The 9,368-nt window shown below is 37.7% G+C and overlaps 1 long non-coding RNA gene across 1 annotated transcript; it reads left to right on the top strand.

The window, feature by feature from the left end:
* Nucleotides 1-5,384: 5,384 nt before the first annotated feature.
* On the top strand, nucleotides 5,385-8,180 carry LOC147874722 (uncharacterized). Its single transcript, XR_015533826.1, has 2 exons — nucleotides 5,385-5,519; nucleotides 7,057-8,180. It is a non-coding gene; the product is annotated as an uncharacterized LOC147874722 (long non-coding RNA).
* The last annotated feature ends 1,188 nt before the right edge of the window (nucleotides 8,181-9,368 follow it).

The raw sequence follows: 9,368 nt of genomic DNA, 5'->3' as shown, positions 1-9,368 counted from the left end.
CTGGTGACCAAGATGAGCAATTGGTAGAATTAGTAGCAGAAAACCGACCACAGACAGAAAGATCCTTCTTCACGTCTGGTTTTGAATATTGAACTCATAGGTTTTCTTTGTTTCTTTCGCAACAAATAACACAGCAACACATCTTCTTCTTCTTCGAGTAACGTTTTTAGAAGCATTTTTGTACTCATTTTCCACAGAATATGTGCACGTATGTCAACAAAACAAAGAAAACAAACACTTTGCCGCATGTCTCGGTCGTCACCTCAAAAGTGTGTGGCGACAAGCTGCGATGTGTCCGTCTCCCGTCTCTGTCGCCTGCCTCGGTCGTTTGTCTCTGTCGCGTGCAGCCAAATTGTACCTTTAGAGTATCAGGTTACTTATCTCTCAGCAAGACATCTTTTGGTAAAAAAAATCAAATGATTGCTGACGAGACTTGAGTCCTGAAATACGATCTAGATACAACGCCAAAGTCCACAATGGGAATATCCAGAATTCTGAAGGGAGGAAATGAGGGTGAAAATGGAATGTCAGAATTATATCCGACAAACCGACAAATCAGTAGAGCAACCGGACTGACTAGGTAACCATTCAACAAAATATAACTTTCTAACCAACTACATGGTTCACTAGCTTCCTCGAATACTTCTTAGTTACTTACCTCATAAAATCCTCCATTTCGTGGAACCGGATGATTTATCGCCGTGTTTTCAGTGACCGCCGTTGGATGCCTGTCCTGAACAACTTGGAATGCATTTTGTAACTTTACCCTATATTTCTATAATAGATTTATCATCCTTCACTATACTCCTGTGTCTCTGAAATGATATCTTTTCGTGACAGACACAATCGCACGTGAAATGGAGTTAAATTTGGAGGGAGTATTATGGAATTTAAGACAGAATACTAGTGTATTTTTAAAGTTATATGTCTATTTTAATAGCTTGCCAGCAATGCAGAAGTACCGGCAATGCTGTGTGACTTTATATATGGTCTCACTCGAGGTTTATGGCCACCTTTTAACACCAAATTAGTAGAACGCAGTGTTATATAAGGGTTTTTGTTCTGTTTGCTTTAATGCATGTTATGGTGTACGTAATTTTCCTGTCTGGCGGAGCGAAAAATTGAGCTAGCAGAAAAGTGAGATGTTTCTGCTTTAGACATTAAGGAAAAGAATTGATATAGCGAAGTGAATACGTGGGCTGATACAACGTCTTGTCCCAACGCAAAGTTACTATAGAAATTTTCCTGAGAATAAACACAGAAAAACAAAGTTAGGAGAGATTTAAAGTAACTTCATGGTTTAGGCTCCTTCTTGAAAAGATAGTAGTTGCTCAGCTATTCAAGAAAGTCCGCATTTTATTCACCGCAAACGTTCAGTGCAGTGTGCACAAGAACATATTACCGGACCCAGTTTAATCCACTCCACACTTACACACTTGATTATCTTACATCTATGCGTATTTTTATAAAGTCGCCGGTTCTCCTGAAGTTTTTCCTATCGACATTTTGTGTACATCGGCCTTATTTTTCGCTATTTAATGACTCGAAAAATCGTTAGGTGAGCAGTAAAAGTCTGGGTGTAAATTTCCTCGAAATGTAACTTTGTCCAGTTCTTTGTTACTTCTTGTCGGAACTGAAAATATATTTTCTTAGCATTTCGTCTGCAAAACCCTTCAAACTACGTTCCTCCCATAGACTGAGAGAACAAGTTTTATAAAGAAGTAAGGTACATATAAAATATCAGGTAAAATTATGGTCTTGTATTCGAATCCATTTTAGATGGGGTTTAGAATCTGCTCGGGGTTCGATTTTAGGCAGCACAAGGGTTTTTGTATTCGTTAAAATACTCAGGCTCTCTAAGAATGCATGGAGGTATAACTAGGTGATTGGTTAAGCACCAAGGAAAACTTATTTTAATGTAGTAAAAACCATTATTTAGATTCATTCAGCTGCTCCCAAGTACTTAAACTCAGATTATCAAGACTTTCTATTAGCTGTATTGTGATTTTTACTGTGTCCAATTTCTTTGTCTATAGAATCTTGGATTCTTTTACATTTTCCTCAAGACGAATCTCCTTAGTTGTTTAGAAGATTTTATTTTTTTCTGTATGTTTTTGCCTAATAAATTAAGATGATCAGTATAGACCAGTCTCTGGAGTGCTCCATAAAATTGTAATTTCTCTACTTTTTTGAATACATATTCCAAAAAGGTCGTTATATTATATTTCCCAACAGCTTCTGTGATATATTCAAAATATTTACAGCAAAACATGCCTTTTGAGTGCTTCTAGGAAATTCTTTAGTGAAATTTTGCTAAAATTTGGCACAGATACATCTGCCGGAAACGCATATATCCTTGCCTACAATTCCTCAGGGATGTTGTTTTGAAATATATTATCTCTGCTCAAGATTTAATGCCGTGCTTTTCTAGGAACCTGTTTATCCTTGTTTAGAAATTCTATGAGACGTGTTTCCCAATTCTGTAGTTAAACTATAAGTGTTGTGAAGCGTTAGTTACGTAGTTGCAAACGCTTGTAACTCGGCATCTTTAATTGTTTGATTATGGGGTAACAATTCAACCGAAGTGGACAATTCATATTCACGAACCAGTAAAATACAAGACCGGTTTTGGTGCGGTCTCATTGTCCATCTAATGGGTGCCCTGATGTCTCTTCCTCGGAGGTAGAAGAATCATGGATCTACACCACCACTGCGTCATACGTCTTCATGGCATGATGCTTAATAAGTATCAGTGAATTTTTTACTAGTAAAATAAAGGTTTCTCACACGTACCGTAAAGTACGAGTTTATATACAGAATAATGATGGTGTAACCAAAAAGTCTTCTGTGGAGACGTCATCGACTTATTAAAAATCAGCGATGATTGTGTAACCATTATATTTGGGATGGAAGAAATGTTGCGGAATAATTTAGGAATTAGGATTTTGGCGATACGGGCCCAAATATTACAGTTCGTGTAAAGGAAATAGTACAGACTTAAAAATAATTATGGCCACTGTGACATTTTATCCACATTTCTGGTATGGATGAAACGGGAGTACAAAAATTAGTTGTATTGGTTTCAATTTTATTCACATCTAAAAGCTTAGAAGTTGCAAAAATGCTCCTATTAGATTTGCCATGCCTACCTGTCCGTCTGTAACAACTTGGAAATCACTGAAAGATTTTTCACGAAAATCTGCATTTTCTGCTTATTTTGTTTTTCCTTTCTGTGTTTCCCGATTCTTGTAATGGCCGATTACCGTGGAAGCGATGTCAACATGCAAATACTACGGACGGTAATTGTCGTATGCGCTGAGGTTTATGACAGCGCAGGGCTTGACAGTGCAGCCGCGTTATCTTCCTTCTTTCAAGTGACAAATTGTTGTCAGGGGAAGCAATTAAGCGCCCAGTGTCTGACCTCACGACGCAGGTCATGCAGACAGACCTCTTTATACCACGATCTGGGGGGGGGGGGGGAGGTGATGTGGAAAACAAACTCGGTTTTAATCGCTAGATGAATATTGCCAGCCTTGTAATTATGCTGTATTTTGGAAACCAAATCACCATACTTATTCTAGTACTTTATCATTTCATTGTCATCATCATCAAACTAGTAAGAATGCCCACAGAGTTCACATATCGTGAGGTAAGACCCCGAAGATGGAATAAACAAAGTCTTTTCTCGACTCTAACACAGATTCATCATTGTTTTTGTTTACTTTTCTTCAGAGTACAACATTATGGAACTAATAATGTTGTGCAGGTCTCCTTAAAGATCATAATTTCTGAGCTGGTCGAGAAATTTTGTCTCTTATAGAACAGATGGTTCATCACCATGGTAAGATTTAAGGTTTTCGCTGCTGTGAACATGAAGGTGATTGATTGTCTTATGGGATGTTGCCCCATGTATTCTGGTAGAAGGTTACTGACGTTTCAGAGGTGCTTGCTGCCTCTATCATCAGGGTAATTATTGCTCCGGTGATGGCAGCAAGCACCTCTGAAACGTCCGTTAATTTCTAAGTGACTATATGGCGTAACATCTCAAAGGCATGTCTCAAATGCTCTCAGTCTGCGTTATTACCTAGGAAGATGAAGTTTTCTATAATCCAAAAGTTCGTCGTATTATTTGAAAATGTCCCAAAGCTTCGTACATGTGCAGATTGCAAATGGATGGCAATAACTGCCCTAGCAATCGTAGACAACTGACATTGGGGTTTGTTCTAGTTTAAGTGTGCACTATATAAATAAATGCTGGGCTTAGAAGTTTAATTCAGTGTTTAATATGCACGCTGCTGCTAACACCCAATATTTCTCTCGGCTCGTTAACGTGCGCTCGTGTTCATCAAACAAGAACGGCTTTATATACTGTAATAGTTCACACTTTCCAAATTCCGGGCTCTTGTGAAAACGATAACAAACTTCGAGTTCCATAAAAGACGGTGAATTTGTTGGGCCTGAAAGCCTGTTCTCACGAAAGTCTAGTTTGAAGCCGGATTGTTATGCATTAATCGGCTCTTAAATATCGTTAGCTGCCGGATGACTTAATTAGGCATTTTTTATTCTGTGTGTGTGATATTACACTATAAAAATTTAATCTATAAATATAAGCACATGTGAGCTGTCATTCGATGTTTAACACTTGAGCAGTTTGTAAATAATGAATTATTTAATTTTTCTGACCTCTATACGTTACCGCTCCGACAGTAGGCCTGTATGTATGTTGATTTTGAGTAAGCTGTACCGTACATGTATATTTAAACATGACTGTACTGGTATAATCCTCATTGTTGGCTTACGGAGTGATGTAATGTGTTACATTTATGTATGAAGAGGTGAGTTTTAAAAGGATAGGAGATACGAAACAGCCCTTATGTCAAGATTATTCAATAGGGGGAGCGTAGTGATTGAGAAGAACCATATTTCCATGTGAACAATGGTTTAAACCCTGCTATTTTAAAGGACAGCCCATTGTTGTCCATTTTAACAGGGCTGGAAATGTTTAAATAGTACCGGAATACACACATGTATTTTTTGCAAATTTTGAATTACATATTAACTAAACGTTACGTTAATCATCTTGCATAGGTAACTTACAGTTTCGTGTTACTTAAGTAATCTGAATCAATACGTCACGAGGCGCGTTACGTCTCTGGACTCTTAACAATAGAATCCTCTTAACTTTTGACGTAAATACGTCTATATGGAAGGGTCATTTCGCAAAAAAGTGTTACGAAAAAGTGACAGGAAAATGTGTAAGATCTGTATCAACAAATCGACAACAATGTGTAAATATGAACTGAAAACAATGGTCAGCTTGCGTGCATTGTTATGTTACCTAGGAAACGTCATCTATTTACTCGGCATTGTTGTGTTACATTACTGCCGTCAACACCGCTTTCGTAACAAGATGGATGACATTGAAGATAGCATTACATTACATTACATTACAGAGATGTAAATATAATTTAAATACAGAGACGTATTTACGTCAAATTCTCCGGAACAGTGGTTCCAAGGTAACGTTTCTTTCCTTTATATATCTTCCACGTTGATATTTTATATTATGCAAAGAATTACTGTATGAAAATTTAGTGATTTCCTAATATTTCTAACCACACGTCACTGTATTTTCCTATTGCCAGTGGCACTAGTGTCGATCCCACCTCAGAAGTTTCTTCGTCCGCCATGTTGGTATTACTGATTGTAGGAAACATAAAAGTAAGATTTTTTGGTTTTCCCAATGACATAACGTCCATACCAAATTGTACTCAAATTTGTCAAGCGGTTCTTGAATTAAATTGTGCGGACAGACATACACATGACGAGTCCTGTATGCGTTCATTCATGCACACACAAAAGCGGACATTGTTATCATTTACGGAGGTTCAAATAAAGCGAAAGGAAGCTGCCAGTTTGGATGCGTCATATGAAACGTATCTTTGGTTGCTACGGTGATAATGTCTGCCTGCGATTGGTCGACAGACGATTGATTGATGAATATATATTGCAAGAGTCGAAGACATATTAATAGTGAATATTGGTAGTTACAGGGATAATAGTAAAGGTTGTGACAACCGACGGAGTGACCAAAGCAAAAGGGATGTCGTAAAACTAATTTACATAACATATAGTCTCAACTACTGATAGCGTCGTTAAATAAATCATATACACATTATTAGGACGGTTAAACCAAGGAGGATGAAATAGATGGGGCATATAGCACACATGGGGATATGAGAGATAGGCAAGAGACACGTTGGGAGACCTCAGCGTAGATGTCAGATTAAAAAAAAAGTATGTAATGAAGAGGGTATGAAGGGGTGGAATTTATATCTTAGAGAACGACTACTCACCTTCAGCTTTTAGCATTTTCATGAAAGTATTTTTAGTAAATTAATTTACAAAACAATAATTTTGCATGTTGTTTTGTATGGGTGCGAAACATGGTCTCTCACTCAGAGGAAGGAACACAGATTGCAGGTGTTTGAAAATAGGGTGTTGAGAAGGATATTTGGGCCTAAGAGAGAAGACGATGGGGCATGGAGAAAACTGCATAATGATGAGCTTAAAAATTTGTACTCCTCCCCCAATTTTGTCAGGGTGATTAAGTCGAGAAGAATGAGATGGGCGGGGGATGTAGCACGCATTGACGGGACAAGAGGTCTGCACCGGGTATTGGATGGGAAACCTGGAGGGAAGAGACCGCTGGGGAGACCTAGACGTAGATGGGAGGATAATCTCAGGCGGGATCTATGGGAGATAGGAGTTGAAGGAGACTGGATTTTGTTGGCCCAGGACAGGGTCCGGTGGAGGGCTTTGGTTAATTCGGTGATGAACCTTCGGGTTCGGTAAGCCATCTAGTTAGTTAGTAATGACACAACATTAAAAAATCATAGTGAAATTAATTTCTACAAAGGACGGTAATAAATATGTTTTCAGTCGATGTTTTCAGCATGCTAGTACAACGAAGCATAACGATTTTCACTCGCAGTGCTTCATTTCGTAGAATATACAAACTGCAATGCATCTGCTTGCACATGCATCTATTTTCAGGGCGGGATTGAACCCCAGATCCCAGTGTTCTACTGGTCGAACACCACGCGGGCGTCCACTTTGCTTATCCTCCATGATACTAAAGGAAATAGGATCTTGTCTCGCCTCGAACCACTACGTTCGCTGAAGAAGATGGATGTCAGCTTAGCTTGTGCTGGACTATGGACCGTATAAAATAACCGGCTTTACATATTAAGCACACAGTGTGAAGCCAAATCTCGGTGCCAGCGTCTACTTGCGTCCTCTTTTCTTAGCTCCCTCTGCTTGGGATTCATTACAATAATCCCTAAGATCTTGGAAGCCTCACTTAGCTTTTCAGCACTGCAACAGCTGTTCAGTATGATTTACGAGTCGATTCAAATTCTCTGCCAAACAGAGCATTAACTTCCTACATATCAAAGACAAGCATTTCAACCTTTTGGTTTCGGTTTTAGTACCACACAAAGGTACTTGCCTCTTCTAAACTACGTTTATTTGTTAGGTACTTCAAGTGGGAAAACAGGTGACTGGAGTTTGACTCCCGTTCGACAGCGAGGGTCTTCGCTTAGCCACATCGTGCATACGGACCCTGGGATCGATACAGTCTCCAATAGGTATCAGGGTCTCTTTATTTTGGATTTAGCAATCGGAGCCTGAAGCTAACCATTACCATCGAATAATTTATGCATTTATAATTGACTTGTTTTTTTAAAAAATTACTCTGAAGTTTTTAATTAATCTCTTTCATTACAAAAGCATGGTCCCTAACCATATTAGTACCGTTCTCATTGATGATTTAATTTTTTTCTTAATCTTCTTCTTTTTCTTCTTCATCATCTTCATCTTCTTCCTTTTAGGAGAGGTGTCTGATGGTGGTGATGGATCCTGAAGTTCGTACAAAATTGAAAATATGTCTTCAAGAGATAAGTTAGGAAATTCAGCGTGGATTCGTTCCGAAAATTGTTTAACTTCTTCATCTTCTTCGTCGTCGTCTTCTTCTTCCTCTCCTTCGTCTTCATCTTCTTCCTCTCCTTCGTCTTCATCTTCTTCTTCTGGAAAATTATCTTGGAATCTGTAAGCCATTTATAATTAAAAGGATGATTTGCTATTATGAAAGAATGAAAATAAAATACCAACAATTTCTATATTGTTACCAGTTCATTCCTCCGAGAACCGAAAAATAGTTATAAAAACGATAGAGAAATTCAAAGGTTCTTCTAAAATTAAGTTAAAAAATTGAAGTTAAAAATATATTTCAGAAATTTGCCTTCAAAAAATATTATTGTAGAAAATGGAGAAATCAGTGATATGATTGGTTTACTATAAAAAATAATCAAGACTAAAAAAATCTAAAAACTATGGATCCATGGTTCAAGCTAAAGTATGGAACAATTGAAATTAATGCTTAAATTCAATGCTTGGGGAATAATCGGCTGACTGAAAGTACTGGTGTCAACACGGGTCTTTGTGCCCCTTAACATACTTAAGGTAAAATGCCCTCGGACATCCTCGATTGTAATATTCGTAAGGTTACTTCATTTTGCTGGTCAATATCTCAAGAAGGAAACTTCTCATGGTTGAGAACCGACTTTTGCAGATTGGGCAGTTTATGAGATTTTGCCTGCAGGTGTTGCATACACTGTGGCCGTTCTCACACAACGGAATGGGAGGCGTAATGCACTCCATACAGACTGGACACTCCAGTTCCCTCAAAAGATCCTTCAAGCGTGTCTCCATATCTGGAGTTTGGTGCTCAAACCTTGAAAAATGAAAGAAAGTTATTGTAGATGCATATAACACAGTGACACTGTTTTGAATGTGATTAGAAATACACTTTTCTAAACAGAGGCTTTAGTGCCTAATATGAAATGCTGATCTCGTTAAACAAAAAAAAGTTTAGAACAGTTACTTTTGAGTGTATGAAGGAAGGATGACGTCAAAGGTATGATTAGTTTTGTGTCTGCAATAATAGATTTCTTTCTTCGTCAAATGGTTATCAACGTCGAAATCACATAAATGTATTTCAAAAATATCTGTACCCCATTTTAATAAGAATAATTTTTATTTCGCTTAGTGTTAGAAAGTAACGAATTGTGAACTACCACCATCTGATTCAGCAACTTTTAAAATCAGCATATTTGTCTGATGGCAAAAATTCTACCCTGAGAATGTAGGTTTTAATTACTAGAATATCTTTAAAGTATGGTAGTCCTATATCTTAACCCTATGAAACATGGACTTTATCTAAATAATACACATCTTAAGGGCAAGAATGAATACTCATTTACTGAACGATTTGTATTTAAATTTTATTGTTTGTTTGTCATCAGTCT

Source organism: Zootermopsis nevadensis, unplaced genomic scaffold, assembly GCF_977971745.1.
Source record: "Zootermopsis nevadensis isolate Lab colony 2312 unplaced genomic scaffold, Znev_1.0 Znev_ptg000006l, whole genome shotgun sequence".
Lineage (NCBI taxonomy): Eukaryota > Metazoa > Arthropoda > Insecta > Blattodea > Termopsidae > Zootermopsis > Zootermopsis nevadensis.
This window is presented reverse-complemented; position numbering and strand designations above follow the sequence as displayed.